Source organism: Excalfactoria chinensis, chromosome 1, assembly GCF_039878825.1.
Source record: "Excalfactoria chinensis isolate bCotChi1 chromosome 1, bCotChi1.hap2, whole genome shotgun sequence".
Taxonomy (NCBI): domain Eukaryota; kingdom Metazoa; phylum Chordata; class Aves; order Galliformes; family Phasianidae; genus Excalfactoria; species Excalfactoria chinensis.
Genome location: NC_092825.1, coordinates 166,047,416 through 166,069,824, shown reverse-complemented (window position 1 = coordinate 166,069,824; position 22,409 = coordinate 166,047,416). Strand labels below are relative to the sequence as shown.

The 22,409-nt window shown below is 44.0% G+C and overlaps 1 protein-coding gene across 3 annotated transcripts in view; it reads right to left on the bottom strand.

Annotated features, from left to right (window-relative positions):
• SPATA13 (spermatogenesis associated 13) overlaps positions 1-22,409 on the bottom strand; it is a 142,677-nt gene that overhangs the window by 42,786 nt on the left and 77,482 nt on the right. Inside the window, exon 1 of one of the 3 annotated variants that reach the window (XM_072326490.1) lies at positions 145-257. The exons of the other annotated variants lie outside the window; for them this stretch is intronic. The gene's annotated coding sequence lies outside the window, so the exon portion shown is untranslated. Of the gene's footprint in view, positions 1-144; positions 258-22,409 lie in introns of those variants that run through there. 3 annotated transcript variants of the gene reach the window in all.

Below are 22,409 nucleotides of genomic sequence, written 5' to 3'. Positions count from 1 at the left end.
CCCAAGAAAGCCGCTTTCTGCACCTGAACCTCGCTGCGGGCGGCAGCGAGAGGGAGGAGAACAAATGCAATGCAAAGGGATCGGTAAAAAAAGAAGCGAAGCGCGCGGCGCGCACCCACCCCGCGCCCAGCCCCGCGCCTTTACCTGGGGGCAGCCGCGCGGCCCCGCTGCCCGCACTCGGCCCCGCCGCTGCCCGCTCCCGCATCGCTATGGCAGCGGGCGCCGCGCCGCGAGGAGGGCGGGGACGGGAGGCGGGGCGGCCCGGCCCCAGGGACACCCCCGGCAGCGAGGACACCCCGCTCCATCGGCTCCTCTTGAGCTGCCGTCGGAGAGTTTGACCGAGGACGCGAGGGTTCGCTTCCTTACACGGCCCTGGTGGACGCGAGGGTTCGCTTCCTTACACGGCCCTGGTAAGCCCCACATGTCTGAAACCACTGAATCGCAAAGATGGAAAAAGATCTCTAAGATCATCCGATTCAGCCATCTCCTACCACCAGTACTGTCCACTGAACCATGTCCCTAAGTACCATATCTCCACACTGCTTGAAAAGCTCCAGAGATGGTGACTCCGCCACCTCCCTGGGCAGCCTATTCCAGCGTTCAACCACACTTCTGGATAAGTTTTTCCTAACATCCAACTTGACCCTTCCCTGGTGCCCTTCTTCTGATGCAGCTTAAGGCTGTTATGTCTTGTCCTAACGCTGTTACCTGGGAGAAGAGGCTGGCCTCCTCAGCACAACCTCCTTTCAGGCAGTGTAGAGAGCCATAAGGTCTCCCCGGAGCCTCCTCTTCTCCAAGAGAAGTTTGTTCAGAGCCACGCTCAGCTCCCAGGCGGTCCTGGACCAGCCACAATTTTGCTGCTTTTCTTCAGACATGGCAGGGTGAACTCACCCTCATTCTGAACAGTGTTCATATACTATAGGAAAAAAGAAAAAGCACAAGTCTGTCATACATCCCATTTCAGGATGCCCAGTAAAGGCACATAAACACTGGTACTTCCTTCTCAAATTGTTTATGGTCTAAGCATATTCCTACACATGGACTGGATTCGCCGATATAACTAAAACAGTTTGAATGTGTCTCAGGTCAAAGGCACAATGACAAAGGGGCAGCACAGTTCACAGCAGGACCGACACCCTGACAAAGGAATGAAGGCCATCAGCCTGTCCTTCAGAACTGTGGCTGTGACTGCACACTGTAATTACATCTCTGGAGAGCAGCAGTGACGTCCTTTCCAAGGCATGGTGTACTTAGGGGATAAGGCAAACGAATGGGCTTAAGGGATGTAGGTCAAATGAGGCAGCAAATAACTCTGGCAGTGACCACAGGATTCTGGGCAGTCAGCAGAGGGCACAGCTTGGCACCTGCCTGGCTTGGCTTTGTGTACACCTGTCTGAGAAGTGAACCTCTAGGAATGACTCAAACAAGTGGGTGAAGTGTTGGGTTGGGTACTTTACAGCGCTGGGCACAGGCAAATGGAGGGTAAGACTGGAAATGTCTGTAGTAACCGTGGCTGGTGTAGTCTTACACTTGGGGAGGAATAACAGCATGCATCAGTACAGGCTGGGAGATGACCTGCTGGAGAGGAGCTTTGTGGAGAAGGACCTGATCATCCTGGTGGACAGAAGGCTGGCCATGAGCCAGCAGTGTGTCCCTGTGACCAAGAAGGCCAATGCTATCCTGGATGCATTACAAAGAGCGTGGCCAACAGGTCAAGGGAGGTGATTCTCCCTCTCTGCTCTGTCCTGGTGAGGCCACATCTGGAGTATTGTGTCCAGTTCTGATCTCCCCACTTCAAAGAACACAAGGATTTCCTAGATAGAGTACAGCGGAGAGCCACAAAGATGATGAAGAGCCTGGAGCATCACCCTTATGAGGAAAGGCTGAGAGAGTCTTTTCATAAGATTGAGAGGGGATCTCACAAGTGTTAATAAGTATTTAAAGGATGGGAGTCAAATGGATGGGAGCAGGTTCTTCTCAGTAGTACCAGGTAACCAAACATGAGGCTATGGGCACAAAGTTCTCTACAAACATGAGGAAAGACTCCACTGTGACAGCACTGGAACAAGCTGCCCAGAGAGGTTGTGGAGTCAGCTTCTTGGGAGATATTCAGAACCCACCGGGATGCTTTCCTGTGCTACCTATGTGGTGGAACCTGCTTTAGTAGAGTGTTGAACTAGATGATCTTCAGAGGCTCCTTCCAAACCCTACGATTCTCTGATTCTGGTGGTCTGTGTCATCTTGAGACTATCCAGGAGCTGTTCTCAGGTCAGTGCAAATAAGTATCTGCTTTAGGTCTTTGGATAAGAAGCCTCTAAGGGGGAACTTAGGGCTGAAACAGCAAAAAGTCAATGTGCGTGTCTATCAGATGTCAACTGTGAAACTGCTTTCAACAGTATTGCAAACTGATCTTCCCTACTGTCTCTAGAGGTTTGTGCTTGCCCCTTTAAAAACTCCTAATTAGAGATGTTCAAGCCCAGTTTTCACTGAATTCATGCTCCTATGCTCCTGTGTCTTCCTTTTGAATTGCCTTTTCATAGAATCCTAGAATCATAAAATAGTTTGAGCTAGAAGGGCCCTCAAAGATCATCCATTTCAAACTCCATGGCACAGGTAGGGTTTTCAACCATTAAATCAGGTATTAAATCAGGCTGCCCAGGGCTCTGTTCAGCTTGGCCTTGAAGGCCTCCAGGGATGGAGCATCCACAGCTTCTCTGAGCAGCCTTGTGCCAGTGCCTCACCGCCCTCTCTCACTGAAAAACGCTCTTCTGACATCTAATCTAAGTCACCTCTCTTTCAGTTTAAAACTGTTCCCCCTTGTTCTGTCACTATCAGTCTGTGTAAAAAGTCAGCCTCCCTCCTGTATATAATCTCCTTTTAAGCACTGGAAGGCCACAATGAAGCTCAGCTCCCTAAGCCTGTCTTCCTAAGAGAGGTGCCCCAAGCCCTCTGATCACTTTCATGGCCTCCTCTTTCAGACCCATCCTGAAAGCTCCACATTTTTCTTGAGCTCAGGGCCCCAGATCTGGACACAGTACTCTAGATGTGGACAGAGGAATCCAGAAGAGGCCTTTTCAATCCACGAGTCCCCTCAGAGGAGGGGGATCCTCAGTTCTACCATCTAACAAATGGATAAAAATAAAAAGCAGAAAAAGCTAATGAGCTGGAACTGAACTGAGCTGCTACTTCAGTTCCATCCTTTGTCCACCCAACAGTATTCAGATATATTCACTAGATATAAGATTTCGAATAATGGCTTGATAATGGTGATCACACCCCTCGCAACAAAAATGAAATGCTTGTTTTAGGAGCTCAAAGTCTCTAATTTGAAAGAGGTTTAATGTGCATGTGACAGGGAATGAGAAGGATTATTCCAAGTGTAATACAGGTGGGAAAGGATTACAAAAAATCTGACGTGGGAGAAAGAATACCGAGATTTTTAATGAAGAAACAGCCCTAAAAACTTTCAGTAAGTTGTGATGCACCTTTTAGCATTCTCAGAACAGCAGTGAGCACAGTTAAGTAATAAGAAAGTCATTCATCTAAATCTGAAAAGTCTAAAGAATGATTCTCCCTGATTAGTTTAGAAATCTCCTCTTCCACTCCCACAGTTGTTGTTTCCTTAGTGGTTCTTTTATAAATACTTTCTAAAAGCCCATTTTAAAGTAGTCTTTTTTTATTATTATTTTAATTGTACTCTTAAAAGAGTGTGGAAAAAAAAAGCCAAAAGAAATACTTCCAGGATAACATGCTAAAAACATCAGTCATACTTCAACAGACATTAAGCAAGATGGCAAATGAAGTAACACACCTTTTAAGTTAATGAGTAGCTGAATTTAATTATTAAGATGCAGAATTACTAAAGTAGATATCCCTGCTTTAAACAATGTCTTTCCTAGGCTGCAGGATTTAGTTAATGCAGCAGTTCTGAAATTTGCACCTTCCTTCTACATCCCAGGGAAGGACTCACTTGCAAGCAATTAACCTCCGAGGAATCTCTGCACACTGACAGGTCCCACAGGGGGAATTAAACTGAGTCATATATCTACCGAAGTTAAGGGCAACTCCCCCACTGACTTCAATGGGAGCAGGATCAAGATCTCCATTTGTATGGCTTAGAAATGAGGGAAGAATAGTATGGCTGATGTAAGAAAACCTGAACTAAGTAATTTTTGTCCATTTTATATGTAAACTGTGTGGGAAATTAATGTAGGATTTTTCCATTTGTGTATATCTGTAACCAAATCAGTAATAACAAATCAAAGGGGATTTTCCAAATTCAAGAGCTCTGTCATCCTGGCACTGAAAAATTCCATTCCAGAAAATGAATCATGTTGCTACGGAAAACACTCAAAGGACACCCTGGGTTAAACTGATGGATTAACTTCTTAATTTGCCCAATGAAAGCCATCATTGCCAGCGCACAGGGAGCTGGGATACTGCTTTCTAAAGACCAGTTCCTGTTGCATTTATTTCGCTGTATGCTCTTAACTCACAACCAGTTCAATATCTATAAAGACAATTACTGAGCAAAGTAGAAGTTTACCACAGCTCGGTCGAAATCACGACACATAATAAACAGTTCTTTTTGCTTCAGTCATTCAACATCTTCTTTTAAATGTGCTTTGCTGAGGTTGTTTCACGGAGCTTGCTCAGCTCTGTTGAACACAGAGCTGCAATTTAGGGGGAGCACAATAGCCCAGTGGAACGACGCCACCAAAGAAAAATGACCCTTGTGTACCAGGTTACCATTGTCCCGTCTCCCAGTTGCTCTTACTCACCCACCTACACCACTCCAGCTGCAGGCAACTTAATGATGGCCTCAGCCTTTCAGCCAGGCATAATGCTATTTACAGCCCCCCAGAGCCTGGCTGTGATGCTATTCTTTCTGGTCATCCTCAAGAGGCATTATTCAGGCAGCGTGACGTGAAGAGATGCCTGGTACTACAGAAGGGCAGTTCCCAATAAACAGACCATTGTGCTGAGACATAAAGAAGACTTCCAGTTACCAATTAGGAAGGCTGAATTCCACCTTTATTTTGTGTCTTACAGAGTGTAGGAGATAAGAAGGAAAGTGATCATGGAAATGGAAAATAAGAGACAGAAAAAGGAAAAGAGTTCAGTAAAACATATATATATTTTCTCATAACATATATTTTTATTTTTTCTTGAAAAAAAAAATATCTAGATTTTCTGTTAAACAGATTTGCACTGAAGTAATATGGAATAGTTGAGAGGAAAGGGTACAAGCCCTGCGAGCTGGAATTGTCATCTCTTCCTGCTGCCAATTGTCATCTCTTCCATCTCTCTCCATGGCTTTTTCTGCCATCCCTTCATGTCACATCCCTCACTCTCCTGTCTGACTGCCCCACAACCATTCTGTGTTTATTTTCCTTGCTTGAAATAATAGCATGTAAGAGTGACTATTAGGAGCTCTTTATCAGCCTCCTTCCCCTCCCACATAATTACCCTGCTGTCCCAGCCTCTCTGCTTCAAACTGTGGCCTTCCGAAGTTACCCAGGGATATGAAGGTGCCCTGTTAGCCAACCAGGAAGCCAAAAAAAGATAAATAAATAAAAACTAGAACGAAAAATTCATAAGAAAGGGATTTGAGGAGCAGGAGAACTGAGGACCAGCTGCAGCAGGTGCAGGCTCAGGACTCAGGAATGGGAAGGTCTCATTCACTTTTCTGCATGAGCAATAGCAAGGGGCAATGTATTTTATTTCCCAGCATCAGTTCATTGGAGAGCAGCCCTGCTGAAAGAGATCTGGGGATCTCAGTTGAGAGCAGGTTGAACATGAAGCAGCAGTGTGCCCTGTCATCCGGGAAGGCCAGCCATGCCCTGGGGTACCCCAGGCCCAGAACGGTCACCAAGCAGGGGGAGGGGATGTCCCCTCTGTGCTGTGCAGCCTGACCTCCAGCACCAGGAATGGGTTTGGGCCCACAGTATAAAGCTAATAGAGAGTCCAAAGGAAGGCTACAGAGATGTGAAGGGTCTGGAGGACAGGACGTATGAGTTGTTCCTGATGCCCCTGTTGTGCTCAGCCCAGAGCGAAGCAGGCTGCGGGGAGGCCTGATGGCGGCTGCAGCTCCTCACAGGGAGCGGAGGGGCAGCAGGCCTTGCCCTTCAGCCCTGCCTGACTCATGGCTCTGCAGAAGGGAGCAAGGACACGGCAGCACCACAGGAACGCAGAGTCCCACAGGCACCAGCAGAGATGGAGGTGCTTTAGAAGTGAAGTGGGTAGTGCTCTCCTGGGAGCAAAACCATACTGGGAAAAATTATGCAGAGTTATGTAAGATCTCCTGATGCTTATTAAAATAAAATAACAGGTCTCGGGAGAATAAGTGGCCCAATGTGATGCAATAGCAATACCCAGCTGGTTCTAGGCAGGCAGCTGTTTACATTCATTGCCTTCACGGTGGACAGGGCAGAAAGCCCTGAACAATTACAGCTGTTGGCTTGTTCCTGAGGTGAGAGCAGAGAGTGTCTCACTGGCAATAAGGAAAGGACGAGCAGGCAGCAATCTGTGGGGAGGATCGGGTTTGGTGCAACCAGAGGTGGCTTCTAGGCTGGCCCCAGCCACGTGCTTCCAGAACCACATGGGTGTTTTCAATTAGTTATCAACACTTTCCTTTGTTTAGTCTCTTTTTGCAGTGACAAACGTAATGTCTTTGTGATGGCCTGAACTACAAGTGATGTTCACGGACACATTTCTGGTAAGAAAACTGAGTCATCTCTGCTGTGTTGTTTTTTTTTTTTTCAGGGGAAAGCAAAACAAAAAGAGAGAGAAAAAAAAACCAACAAACCCTCTTACTAATTCTCCCTCTATTTTGTCAATAACTTCTAGATTTGGTTTGAATTTACGAACAAAAAAAATCTTATGGAGTGGAAAAGCTATAAGAACTACCAGTCTGAATAGAGTGGATGCCGGTGCAGTGCTACAGTAGCAACTGTGTGCTTGGGAATATCTCTTCTCATAATGCTAAGGCTTTTTAAATATATATATATGCTATGAATTTAATCTATTTGAGAACTTCCAACTAATGATAAGCCTTCAGCTAATACTCATCCCTCTTTTCCTTTGGTGCTGTGTTAATGTTTTACCTTCTTCACTAGTAACACTATCATCAGGAATATATATATTTTTTAAACATGAATGATCAAATTTAATCAAACTGCTCATTCCTTCTGTCAGGAAAAGAAGTTACTTAATTTTAAAGATGTAGAAAACACATAACGATGCTCACTTGAAAACTTATTTGTGCAGATATCTATTTCTGGGCAGCAGTATAAGTAATGAATATTACCTGTCTGTAAGCTATTGCAGTTGTCCTCTGATAATGACAAGGAAGAAAATCTAACTCAAGTAGCCTGAGATAGAGTCTGCTGTGTATATCCAAGGTACAAAATGGAGCAGTCACTCTCATTAGGAACAACAAGAACTAGTGCCATAAGAAATTTTTCCGACTGGTGGCTCCTATACCCTTTTCCCCATGAGCTGAGGTTAAGCAACCAGTGTTTTTACCAGCCCTGGAAGTAATGTTACATTATCTGGAAAAACACTACATCTCAGGCTGGAGAGATGCCTTTCTGACAGACTGGAAAAGAGGGATTCTGGATTTTGTTTCTCTCTGACCTTGGCAGTCCAGCATACTTGTCTCAGCTAAAGTGCCATATGTGTAAAATAAGTGATGATAGGAGTAGTACCTTGTAACCTATGGGCCTGCGAGGACAAATCCATCAATACTTCTCTGGCACTTTGATGCTTACGGTGATGAGAGCTACAAAAAGTGCACCCACAGAGAAAATAATCCATTATCTACCGGTGCAGAGGACAAACCCTAGCATCCAGTTTTTTAAAGGAGTTCAGAGTAAAGTGCCTGTTTTAAGACTCAGTTGCCTATTTTCATGATATTCCATTAATCTTTTAAGCTGGAGCCTGCAGGTCAGACTGATAATTTATGTGTTGTAACAGCACAGGACAGCTCTGAACTGAAAGATTGAATGCATTCTTACTACAAAGTTAATTTATGTTGGTTAGCTGTCCTTGCCTAAACACTGGAACACATGGATGCTTCAAGTTCTGTCAGTCATTACGGCCCTTTTAAAAAGGCCTTGATAAGGTGCAGGCTATGAAGCTCTAATGCAAAATACCTTAGCAGCCTTTCCCTCAGTACTTTGGGTCATATAATTAAAATACAAAGCTGGACGTGGGAGCACCAATTCTATCCTAGGGCCATCTTTGCCTAGGAAATACTGAACACAACAGCTTCCTGAATCAGATCTCTTCCCACCTCTTGATTTTCACAGCACAATTCAGCAAACCCTCTGTTTCTGTGCTGGGACTGGAATGGCTGCCTTGCTCTCCTCTGTTATCCCACACCAAGCCAGAGATGCTTCTGCTCCTCATGGAACACCTGCTGCTGTTCAGGTCATCTTCAATCCAAGTTTCTGTGAGAGAAGTGATGGCAAAGAGTATGCCACTACCAGGCCTCTCCGCTGCTTTTTCCTGATAGGCTAAGACATGAGATGGTGGATACTGACCTAAACGTTGGTCAGCAATGTGACTGTGATATTCTTGGCTGCAGGAGGGAAAGTATGGCAAGAAAGTCAAGGGATGTGATCTTTCCCTTGTACTCAGTAGTGTTGGTGAGGCTGCACCTGGAGTGCTGGGTTCAGTTCTAGGTCCCCAGTACAAAAGAGACCTGCACATACTGGAGAGGGCCCAACAGAATGCCAGCAAGATGCTGAAGGGGCTGAAGCACCTCTCAAGTGAGGAGAGGCTGACAGCTGTGACTGCTCAGCCTGAAGAAGAGGGAGATCTCAATATCCATAGATATCTGAAGGGAGAGCACCAAGAGGCCAGAGCCAGACTCTTCTAGTGTCATCCAGTGCCAGGGCAAGAGGCAGTGGGAACAAAATGAAACACAGGAGGCTATGACTGAACATCAGCAAACCTCATTCTCCTGTGTGGGTGATCAAGCACTGGCACAGGATGCAGAGAAGCTGTGGAGTCTCCATCCTTGGACGTCTCCAGAACCTGCATGAATGTGGGACTTGGCACCCCAGTCTGGGCATCTTTAAGAAAGCAGAGGTTGGACAGGTGACCTCCAAAGGCCCCTTCCCACCTCACTCCTTCTGTGCTTTTGTGATGTTTGCTTGCTGATCTGCCCCAAACTGATGCAAGGCAGGTATAGAGGTAAACATTCAAGGGCAGGGAAGAAAGCACAGGCAGGAAAATGGAAGCTCCTCCTTTCAGGAGACGCAGGACTCCTGAAATGGTTTCAGACTCCAAATTTGTCTCAGGAGCTGCTCAGGTGTGCTGTGAATTGGAAAGGGCTGGGGGGACAGAGATGTGCCATGGAGGAGGGGGGGTGTGAGTGGGTGTGACATGGGGGTGCAGCGGGTGCTAGGAGCAGGATGGCAACAGAAACACAAAGACATGCAAAAACTCATGGCAACACCTCAAGTGGGAAATATTAAGTGTGCTTTCTGTAAAGCAGGAAAATACTTTCTCCGGAAAATGAGTCAATTAAGCTTTTCTATGAAGTGTTGTGTCATATTCAGAATTTAAAATCAGTCATTACTGCAAGTAAAGATTTTAATCTGCTCTGTATTCAGATTCTGATTCTGTTCCAGTTTCCACCTCACCACAACTATAATACAAATAAAGTCTCAGTGCAGGGATACTGAGAGTGCTGTACACCTCACAAGTACAGGTGCCATACAATTTTATTTTTTTTAATGCAGAAAAGAATGTGATAAACCAATCTGTGCTCCAACAGCTATTCAGCCTTACTGGTAATTGGATGGGTAATGTGTAGAGGCCAACCTTTAGCAGAATGCTGAAATCTGCTGGTTTAAAACCTGCTCTCACAGCCTGCGAAGCAGCGGGTCTTCCTGCTTTGCCATATGCAGCATATGTTGAGCCGAGCTGCTGGTGACACCCCCTGTCAGCATCGGGGAATTTTCCTAGCACAGACAAGATTTATATGAAAGTTTTAACTCTAAAAGTCCCGAAGATCCACATACAAACGTATTTCAGAATATATATCTTTTTTAACCAGTGCATCCAAGATGCTCCGTTTTAACAAGCCAGGTTTGATACTACAGTACCCTCCCAGGCCAAGAGAAGATACTTCATTTATCAGAAGTCCTGCTATTTTTCAGCTGATAAGCAGATCTCGTGCAGAACTCAGATCATACTCTGAGAAACACTCAGATAACTACCATCACTTGCCATGTACAACATTCTACATCTCCATTTCCCAACCCTTAAAAGAAGTACTAAAATCAAGTGGAAATGCTTCAGAATGCTGTGTTTTTCATTGTGCTGAAGTCTAAGGAAAGGGGGACAGAGGGAGTTCAGGCTCTCCAGAGAAATAATTATTTCCTAATGTTTGCAGCAAAAGGTCACAGCTTCTATTAAATCATCCCATGTGCTGGTAAAGTACATCTCTTTTCTCACCAGTCTTGCTTTTCCTGCTGCCTAGAGCACCAAAGCGACAATGTAACCAGTAGAAACCAACATGCATTTTATAGACAAATCTTATTTTACTGGAACCTCTAAGCTTTTGAGAATTTATTATTCCAGATTTAGCCTAGTATTAAACAAGAGTGAAATCCAGGCTTTATAGAAAGAATTAAACTTGCTAACACGTCTTAATGAAGGAGAATTAGCATGCAACCAACCCCAGCCTCATTTACCCCAAAACAGGAGCTGTTTTCCCAGGAAGGATATGGAGTGCTTGTGACTGCTTGCTTGTAGGAGATCACGTGGTGCCTTCAGCCTACACTTCAACTTTTGGAAAATACTTCATTGACAGTCCACTCTAGGTCACATAAACTTCTATTTCCCCCACTTTCTTTTAATGGGTAAACAACTCTTAACTTCTTAGTATTGCTTGCTTGGCTGATTGTGCATGTTACATAGAAACCTCTCTCCCTGACTTAACAACAACTAAAATCTTTCTCCTTCATATTTGCTATTTATTTATTTATTTATTTTGCTTATTCCTCAGAAACACTGTCAAAGGTTACCCTAAAATCTACCGGCACCCATGACAGGGGTATAGACGGCCTGCAGGGCCGCTATCCCAAAAGGAAAAGAAAACAGGGAAAGAGAAAATAAATACAGCGGCAGCGATCTAAAGAGGCACACTATTTTACTAAATACTATATCAGAATACAGAATAACACAATATAATGCAATATAATTGGAATTAAGGCTAACAAATCAAGTAAAATAAGAGAGAGTGAGTCCCAAAACCGAGAGGCCTACTGTAACTCTAGGCGAAACGGCTGGAACGCTTCCACACACTCCCCCATGGCTGGCAGGATCCGAGAGAGCTAGTCCAGCACTGAAGTGAGATTATATAGTCCTGGTCATATGACTGACCGTGGTGCTCCCTGGGACATTCAGTCTTCTTTTGTGAGCAGCAGATTCGTCAAAATTATCTATGCTTAACATGATGTTATGATGTGGAATACTGATAGCAAAATTACAAAATTGCAAAACCATGACATTCCACCCCTTATTCTACATCATTACATTATGCTTATTACACACACACACACACATATAGTTGTGAGCATTCAGCAAGCTTATTGTTCTTAACAACTTATATCTATTTTCATGCAAATCCTTAAGCTGAAAATAAAACTCCGTAACTTAACACACCATTATTTACTAAATCGAGGAAATGGCAAAACTGCCAGAAAGAGGAACATGATAATGGTGGAGGGAAGAAAGGGAGAAAGGCAGCACTAGCAGGGCGTCCCCCACGTCAAGGTGCACTCATCCTTTCCCTAAGCTACAGGGCCACTGCACAGAGGACTTCTTGGGACTGTCCTCCTCTGTCTCCATCACTGGATGTCAGGGCAGTAGCCCAGAGCATAAGCAGAGGGGAGAAGCAGACCAGCATCACTGCTGGTGGTATGGCCATCCTCCAAGTCATCCATTCCCTTCAGTGGAACAGAAGCATCAAGGAGAGGCTCAGCAAGAAACTCCCCAGCAGGTGATCACAGTATCACAGTATTGTGCGAGTTGGAAGGGACCTTAGAGATCATCGAGTCCAACTCCCGGGATTCGAGCCCTCTGTGTAGCAGAGCGGCACTTCTACCACTTGTGCCACAGCGGGGATTCGAACCCAGGCCTCCGGTGTTGCAAGCGGCACTTCTATCACCGCGCCACCGGGGCACACGATTGTGCCAGCAGCTTCACATCCTGGCCTGGAGAGTTCAGCTCCAAACCCTCATAGGGGAACAGTGAACCCAGGCCTCGTGGCTGCGGGATGACCCCCCTCACTGCGGGGTGGCTCACTTGGCACATCCACACCATCCTCACCATGAGCTCCTGCTTCTTGCCCAGGTGACAGGGATAGGAGTGGAACTGCTGGGGCAGTGTCTGGAGTACCATGCCTCCATAGAACTTGCTTTTCCAGCCCTAATATGGTATTTTGGGCGATAGCATGGGGTACTGGTACTGCGTATGTTTCAAGCCACCCAGTGGTTGCCTCCACCATGGTGAGCACATAACGCTTACCATTGCGAGATCATGGCAAGGTGATATAATCAATCTACCATGCCTCCCCATATTTATATTTTTGCCATCGCCCTTCCCCCCAAAAAGTTTTCATCCTCTTGGCTTGTTTAATTATGGCGCATATTTCACAGTCATGAATGACCTGAGCAATAGCATGCATAATTAAGTCCACCCCTCGGTCTCTGGACCACTTGTATGTTGCATCTGTTGCTTGATGGCCTGAGGTCTCATGGGCCCATCGAGCTAGGAATAATTCAGTCTTGTTCTGCCAGTCCAAGTCTATTTGAGCCACCTCAGTTTTGGCAGCTCGATCAACCTGATGGTTATTTTGATGTTCTTCAGTAGCCTTACTTTTAGGCACGTGAGCATCTACATGGCGCACCTTTACAACAATGTTTCTTATTTGGGCAGCAATGTCTTTCCACAGTTCAGCAGCCCAAATAGGTTTACCTCTTCGTCGTTGCCAGTTGTCTTGTTCCCACTGCTGCAACCACCCCCATAAGGCATTTTCCACCATCCATGAGTCAGTATAAAGATGAAGCATTGGCCACCTCTCCCGTTCAGCCACATCTAAGGCCACCCCTCATGCCGGACAGCCGGGCCTCCAGTGGGCTGGATGGGGGCAGTGCAGTTCTCCTGCCCCATGGCCATAGCGGTGGGCACCTGCTCAGCCTGGAAGCGCACCAACCCCTTCCAGATATGGAACAGACCCACCGGGAGAGCTGAGACCGGTGACGTCCGCTTGGGGTTGCGCTGCTCCGCTACAGGCTGCCTCGCCTGGGCTCGGGAAGGAGCCTTGCTCTGACCGGAGGTTGTTACACTCAGACTGGAGGGCGTCGTGCTCAGACTGGAGGGCGTTGCGCTTGGACTGGAGAGTGTCACGCTCGGACTGGAGAGTGTCACGCTCGGACTGGAGAGTGTCACGCTCGGACCGAAGGGCATCTTGCTCAGACCGAAGGGCATCTCGCTCAGACTGGGGTGTGTCTTGCCTGGACCAGAGGGCATCAAGTTCGGACCGGAGGGTGTCACGCTGATATAGGAGGTCATTTCTCTCAGCTCTGAGACTCTCCATCTCAGTTCTGAGACTCTCTATCTCAGCTTCAGAAACTTTTTCCCTCTCTGCCTTTTCAGCTCTGAGACTCTCTCTCTCAGCTTCAAAATTAAATAAGGTCCAATAGGCATTAGCCAGGCCCCAAATCATTTGTGCCTCCTGAGATCTGCCTGTGCCGCAACATTCCTGCCTCAAATATGCGATCAAGCTCTCAGGATTCTTCAAGTGTTCAGGAGTAAAGCTCCATGACACTGAAGATGTCTTCCTTTTTAAAGTCTCCTCAAAGCCTCTCCACACTCCCTGCCACTCAGTATTCTCTGGTTCTGGGGAAGACTTCCTCAGAATGTTATAAATCCAGATACTGAGTGAGATTAATAAAATAACCAACAGTATGTTCAGGGAAATTAACAGTGTGGTCAAATGGGCATTCAAAAACTGCATAAAGGATTCAGGGAAGGGACGAGGAGCATGCAGTCCCCTGAAAAGCAGTTTTACAAGCAGTTTTAACAGAGCACACATTTTTTTTTTCTCTCTTCAATAACGAGATAGCAGAGCTAAAAGTTTACAAAATATTCTGGGGTATTGGCAGTCCGCCTGGACTTTCAAGGTCAAGCTCCCAGGTGCAGAAACGTAAACTTTAGATAGCTCCTTAACGAAAAAAAAACTCATAGCTCTGTAAGAAGCTAAAGGAACAGCAGGAAAAACAGCAGCTTTTGCAGTTTTTGCCCCCTTTTGCCCCTTTTATGCCCACTTTTGCTGGCAATTTGCCCGCATTCTCCACCAATTATGTCAAAGGTTACCCTAAAATCTACCGGCACCCATGACAGGGGTATAGACGGCCTGCAGGGCCGCTATCCCAAAAGGAAAAGAAAACAGGGAAAGAGAAAATAAATACAGCGGCAGCGATCTAAAGAGGCACACTATTTTACTAAATACTATATCAGAATACAGAATAACACAATATAATGCAATATAATTGGAATTAAGGCTAACAAATCAAGTAAAATAAGAGAGAGTGAGTCCCAAAACCGAGAGGCCTACTGTAACTCTAGGCGAAACGGCTGGAACGCTTCCACACACTCCCCCATGGCTGGCAGGATCCGAGAGAGCTAGTCCAGCACTGAAGTGAGATTATATAGTCCTGGTCATATGACTGACCGTGGTGCTCCCTGGGACATTCAGTCTTCTTTTGTGAGCAGCAGATTCGTCAAAATTATCTATGCTTAACATGATGTTATGATGTGGAATACTGATAGCAAAATTACAAAATTGCAAAACCATGACAAACACACAGCAGCTGACCTGTTGGCCATTACTCCAAGAACACGCAGTCAGCAGGTTGTTCCTTCCGCCATCCATTTCCTTACCCTGACTTCGGTTTCTGTACACAACTGGACCTGCAGTCTTGCAAACGTTTTGCACGCACAGCTCTACGCTGTGGCAAGCTTAAATTCATCCCTATCTCACCAGATAATCTACAGGTACATTTGTGCACAACTGATGTTTGATTTGTACAAGTGGGGCCAAAGGCCAATAATGTGATGGCTTATTTTGAAAAGATACTTACAGGTATCCCTTGCTTTTCCTTGCTAACAGTGGAAAATTATGGTCTTCATCTACATATCAAACAGTGATAACAACTTCATAGAAACAGTAATTGCAATACATTTTCTGAGCCAAACACATCAGATTTCATAACACAGACCAATACCATACTTTTCTCACAAAGCAGACTTCAGAGAGAGAGAGAGCAGTGATTACCATTGCTCAGGCTGCACCACATCTTGATCTCATTAAGATACATTTTCCCAGAATCTAAGCAATAGATTGGCTTCATGCCCCTTTGGTAAACACCTGACTTAACAGTGTGGAAAAGCAAAGTAGCCCAGAGCAATTGCAATCAGTGAAAAGACACCAGTATGGGGAGCAGCCGTTGGCTTTGATCCACATTCGGGTGGGCATTTGCTGAAAGGGCTCCAGAAAGCAGAGTTAATGCCAGGGAAGCTTCCCCCATGTCTCACTGCCAGTGCAAACATCTTGAGCTCGTGGCACACCAAGTGCTTTGCTGTGGGTTATGGAAGTGCAGCAATGATCAATGCCCACATAGCACTGCATGATGAGCCACACAGATTACCTTCTACTCTAAAAACCACATACACTGTAACAGAGGGGCAAAGAACACTGAAGCCAACTCACAAAAGATTAAATATTAGTCTCAATCTAGTGGTTTTGCACTTAACTGTAATAATTAATAAAACCATAGCTGTAAAATGTAATTAATTACCACAATACATACCTAAATGTCTATGTTGTCCTTGAGACCTGTTGTTCTGGGTAAGATTTAATCTAAACATCTGAAAACCCACTGCACAAAATGTTGCTCAGAATGGGTCTTGTTCCAGAAAGCTCATCTGGGCTCAGGGCTGGAGCTGCAAGCTGCATGCCCATGTGCCCACAGCCCTGCAAGAAGCTCAACATAACCAGAAGCTCTCTGCATCTTGCAAGCTTCGGTCTCAAGTTAATATGTAACAAAAGGGCTGCACAGCTGTGTGTGAAATCAGCAAGTTAAACATACACTGGCAATAACTGTAATGAGGGGGAAGTATATTCACATAAACGTTTCATTAAAATCTGTTTGCTGCATAGTTTCATATACAGTATTTATATGCTTCCCATATATGAAAGCAAAAAGTTTGAGGGAGTGTTCTGGTGAAAGGGAAGTTAAGTAGTCCGGGAAGCCCTAACCTAAAGCTGCAACCTCTAGTTAAGTATTGCATAAACAGAGCTGGTTTATATCACCTGGAGCCTACTGGTGCACGTTGCATCTGGCAGCATAGCCAACGTGGAAGACTTAAGAGCAGCACATGCTAAATACTCCTCCACAAAAATAAGAACAAACCCCCAAACATTACTACCTAGCTCCAGTATTCACAGGTGTTGGCAGCAGAACAAAGTACCAAAATCACACCTGCTCGTCTACCGGAACAAATAAAAGGTAGAAATCAAAGGTTAAATGACATCTCTGAGAACTGCAAAGCATAACACGAAAGTAACTCTCTGTGTAGAATCCACTGCAGGTGCAGCGCTGAGTTACTATTCAGTTATTAGTACGGCAGAACAATGCAGGGTGGAAAACCTACCAGAAAGACAGGACATGGTTCCCTGCTTTTGCTTCCTGGTGTCTAGAGGGAGCAACCACTTTACTCAGCCACCCACACTGATGCCAGGATCTCTGCCTGGCATCACATTAACAAATGTGGAATGCCCCTGGCTTTGTGCTTTCCAGTCAGTAGGAAGTGTACCACTCCCTCCCGTACATCCCTCCCTATCCACACAAAGTAATATATAACAGAAGATCTGATATGTGATTCTGCAACTTCCAACTACACTGTGTACTTTTTTTCTGAATAGGATAATGTAGAGAACAACTGCAATCCTGAATGCAAGAGAACACTAATTCAAAGAGAAATGGGTTTATGTTATTACATTTCTTGGAGTTATTCTGTGAATAATCAGGAAGAGAATGTTTAATAGCAACATTACATTTACTTCTTAAAAGTAGAGATGCCAACAGGTTTACTCAGTAACATATTTACATATCCCAAGAGCATTTCAAAACGTTATTAATTATTTATAATGAAGTATGATATTTCATATGTATCTCATGCAATAATCTGAAGTTCAGATACTGTTGAATCTCTAATTATTAGTAACATTCATTTTATCTGAAAGCTCTACTGGAATCTAAGTACCAAGAAAATTAACCACAAGAGTCTAACATAAGAACTACAACTCCATGTTTGACTTATGGTCAAAGCTTCCAGTGAAAAGAGGAAAGCAAGCTTGTCACTGTGATACTCCTCATTCAGTGTTTCCATATGACTGTTGGTCTTGTTTATGGTTCTGAGTGAGAAGTGAAGAAAATATCACATATGAGGTTTGAAATGTTGAGAGAAACTGAAACGCAGATTGTACTACATCTCCAGGCAGCTCACAAGTACAAAGAAAAGGTTTGGGATTCAGAAGAAATAGAAAAAAACATAAAATAATACACAACTGAGAACCAAATGTGGGAAATGGGTTTTCTTACAGATTTTGTTATTCCCACACAGGAACTGCTGTTTATGCTTGGCACATCAACTTCTGTTACAGAAAACAGACCAGAGTTTATAGAGCTGTATGACACTTCAATTTCTGGCAACACTGGCAGAAAAGTCCAGTCCAACTTTGGCAACTCAGTAAATGAAATATCTTCATGAAGTTCCTGTTTGGAACAATAGATCATTATATTTTGTGCCTGAATTGTACCTCTAATCTCAGAATCTTGAAGTACCTACCTTGGGTTAGTCAGGCCTTCAGAGCATGTGAAGCCTGTTATACTTGTTCTAACATTTGGTTTGGTTTTTGTTTTTTTTTTTTTGTTTTTTTTTTTTTTTAATGAAGAGAACAATGTCTGCTCTAATGAAGTCCAATGTTCTGATGCCACTATATATCCTGTGCCCTCATCCCATACTGCATAACTAATGGTCACTGCAGCAAAAGCTGGTCCCAACCTTCTCAACTCAATCAGATTTTTCTTCTTTGTCAACATAAGGCTTAGTAGAGTGCTTCTCCTCATTGGTGTCTCAGTCATCAGTACTGGAAACTAGCCTCAGTGCACTCCATAAAACTTCTGGACTGTGTGTGCCCTGCCGTTTCATCCCTCTAGCAGATACAGGAACAGATGAAGTTCCCCATGAGAGCCAGGGTTCACTTACCATCTGTTCACAACAAATCAGAATATAGAGAAACAACAAAAAGAAATTCATAAAATTATAGAAGCACAAATGGTTTGTGTTGGAAGAGGCCATGCAGTTCTGACTCCCTGCCATAGACAGGTACACCTCCCACCAAATCAGGCTGCCTAGCTCCCCATCCAACCTGACCTTGAACGCCTCCAGTGACAGGGCATCTACAGCTTCTCTGGGCAGCCCTTGCCAGCACCTCATAGTGAAGAATTTCATCTTAATATCTAATCTAAATCTCCTGTTTTAGTTTAGCACCATTACCTCTTTTCCTGTCACTAGAACTGGTACTGATAGAGAGTCCCTCTCCACTATTTCTGTATTCTCTCTTTAGATACTGGAAGGCCACCATGAGGCCTCCCAAGAGCCTTATCTTCTCCAGGCTGAACAAGTCCAAATCCATCAACCTTTCTTCACAGGAGAGGAGCTCCAGCCCTCTGAATATCCCTGTATCCCTTTCTGGACCCACACAAACAGCTCCATGTCTTTTGTGTGCTGGGGGCCCCAGACCTGGACTCAGTACTCCAAGTGGGGCCTTACAAGAGCACAGAGGAATCATCCCCTCCCTTGCTCTGCTGCAGCTCAGCATACTGTAGGCCTTCCAGGCTGCAAGCATTTATTGTCGGCTCATGTTTTATGTCATGAAAACCCACTAAATTGAAAAAGAGGACAAAAAGAGGCAAGGCTGCTTGTTTCTGTATCAACTACATTAAGACATCTCAATCTTAACAGCTCCATGCTATACAAAGTAGGCCTTGTAAGAATTGTAAGTTAGCAATTGCACATAATCCAGGCATAGCCTCATTCATAAGATCAGTTTATCACAGGGTCATATAAGGCAATTAGGCCTGGACACTGGATGCAGAGGAGATCTGATTAACAACCATCACCTGAAAAGGTGTCCTAAGTGATCTGGTTTTATTTTTAAAAACATTTTAAAGCCTTTGAGAAGATTAATTCCTCAGCCAAACAACTGAATACCTTGCTGCTGCTAAGGTAAACTGATGAATTAATTGAATCTTCAACACCACAATATTCTTTGCAGGATTCTGAAGGGATAGCGCTTTGATATTGCTAGCATCAGTACAAAAAAGACAATGATGTCCTTTGCCCTGAAAGTCCTTGCAGCCAGATGGAAATATTCTGGCAATCATCTTCACTCTCCCTCTTTTTCTTTGTTACGATGTTCTGCAAAAGATTACATTCAGAATCACAGGAGCTGTTTATATTCTTCAATAATAAAAGCTCATTTCAAAAGGAAGATGATGTAGGATCTTCATCAAGGGCATTAAGGGCATTATCTTTTCAGTACTGCCAGCGGTGAGCAAGTCTTAAGTTAGAGTGCAGGTAATAAAATATAGTGAATTTGAAAAGATACCAAATGGATGTTGATATTTAAAACAGATACGCTAGAAACAAATCATGAAAGATCCAGTAGAAGAGTTTTAGCCAGATGTCTGAATCTCCTTCTCAAGAGAAAGTTGTTAGAAATGGACTAAATTCCAGAATTCCATCTCACCAACCATCCTGTCTCCAAGAGGCTTAAGGAAGAACATGAAACAAGACAGACACAAAAATGTTTGTTCTCTATTTTACTTTCTCGTTGCAGTCTAAAGGTTGGGGTCCTCCTAAATCACCAGCTGCATCCAGAATGCACTGTTTTTTGGTTCTGTTTTGACAGTCTTTCATGAATTTTCTTGCTTCCTTTCTATTTTCACTAATTCTTTGGCTTCCACATCCCTGCATTCACAGACTTCCCATAATTCACTTGTAGAGTGGGTGAAATGCATTACCTTTAGCTTGATTTTAATCTCCTGCCTGGGCGATGCTGTGTCTGTTTGAAAGCCTCATCCTGCCCAAGGGAGCAGAATGCTGGGTGCCTCCAACTGCAGACAGACATGTTGGAAGGGAGGTGATGCAAGAAACAGGAAAGGATGACTTTCCAGGTGGGGGGGATGAGAAATGGCATGTAGGCAGATAAGCTAGTTAGGTTTGTGGACTATTGCCCAAATATTTAAACAATGGTTATTCTCTCTTCTTCTAACATTAAGAGGGGATTCCTTGTCTCAATGACCGCAGTATATAAACCATAAACAAAGAATTCATTCCTTAAATGTATGCTCTTCTTGATATTTTCTTCCCTAGGTTCTCTACATACTATTCATATTTTACGCTGTCATCCATGTTGTAACAAATGTATTTAATTCACTCCACCTTTCTGCAAGCCCCACAGTCAGAGCTCTGCTAATGAATGCCATCAGTTCCCCCAAATCCCTCATTCCTCTCTTAGCAGTCAGAACACCAAGAATACCATGTTCCACATCAGTCATTTCTCTAGTGTGTTACACAAGCATGTAGCAGCAAGGTATTTATCCACCAGGTCTGCTTTCTTCCTGGATAGCTAAGCTGTTCCATCAGAAACACAAAAATGTTCTTACACAGCAACTAACCACCCGGCATACCAAGGAGCCATGGAACCCTTGGTCCATTGTTGAGAGGTTACTTTTAATTACAAGGTCCCAGTTAACACATTGGAACAAGGCAATAGCTTTGGAACATCAAACAGTTTCAAATCACTGTACTTAAAAATGCTGAGCCTTGTCATAAGCTAGGAGAACATGTTGCAAAGGCAAAAAGGGAAGCACTTCAGCTCAGGGTGAATTTGAAGTCCTTTTGTGGGCCTTTGCAGGAAGCTGGTAATTTATAAAAGTCAGCTTTCAATAATTTTGCAGTGAAAGAACCTGCCAAATTGTTCCCATCAGTTATCCCTGATCTGCAAATTGATGGCATCAGACAGGAACTTCATTTTAAAGATAGTTTCTGTACAGTATTGACAGTGTTGTCTTTAACACTTTTGCATTGCTTTATTTTGCTAACTGGAGCATTTTGCCTCATTATTATTATTATTACTGCTACTATTACTATTACTATTATTATTATTATTCAGGTTTTAATTTGGTTTCTTTGATCTGTTAAATGGATGAACCATTTTATTGACTCTTTGCCTGGAGACGGTGACATCTCCCTCTTAGAAATAAGCATTCTGGCTGCAGTTCAGTCTCTGCAGCAGTATAAATGCAGGGACAGATCCCGGTTTCATTCGAGCACTTCACTTGAGTTCTTCCATATGCAAGTAGATCACAAAATTATCATAATTAAGAGTTAGTAGAAAATAGAACAGGAATAAGGAAGTACACTCCTCATCACGCCAATGCTAACAATAGTTAAAATGAATGCAGGATCTCTTGCAGAGTGAGAAGTTTCTTTCATTAAAAGGAAGGAAACATCTAACAAAGTATATGAGTTGAGCTCAGCAGCTGTTGCAGCGTCTGTCCTGCCCTGAGTGGGCAGCTCGGTGAGCTGTTTCATGTCTGAACTTTGAACATTACAACAGACTTTTATTTTCTACCGCCATGCGTGTGTATAAAAGCCTCTTTAATTTTCTCATCGTAGGAAATGTAGGAGAGATGAAAGGATGAAAGAGAACTTTGGAATGTGTCAGCAGTGGTGGGAAGTTTGAGCTAGAGCCACAAGTGTAACGAAATAGAAATTGCTGAAAGAATAAGCGACAAAAACATCTTTAAAATATCCGCTTAATTTCGTCAAAAGAAGAAATGAAGAAAAGTGGCACAGATAAAGAAAAGAAAGAAGTGAATTACTTAGTAAATCTAACAGTGTGCAGCTGATGACTAGTACTTAGAGCAAGGTCACTTTCAATGAGCATGCAACAGCCGAGTCCAAAGGGTTGGTTTGGGGGAAGGAAAGAAATATATATGAGGCAGCTGGTTCTTGTACACCAAATTAACTCATATTGATGCACGCAGCAGTGGGAGAAATGACCTCCAAAAAAAGCAGTGATGACTTCCAGGATCATGCATATAGTGAGCCCAGTGTATATAAGCAGAGCCAGGTTACAGTGTGCTTAAACTGCTTCTGCGTTTGTTTGACACAATTAATCAAATGTCCTCTGGAAGCATAAACCATTTGCGCAGCATAAAGAAATATGACAAAGCATAGAAACACTAAAT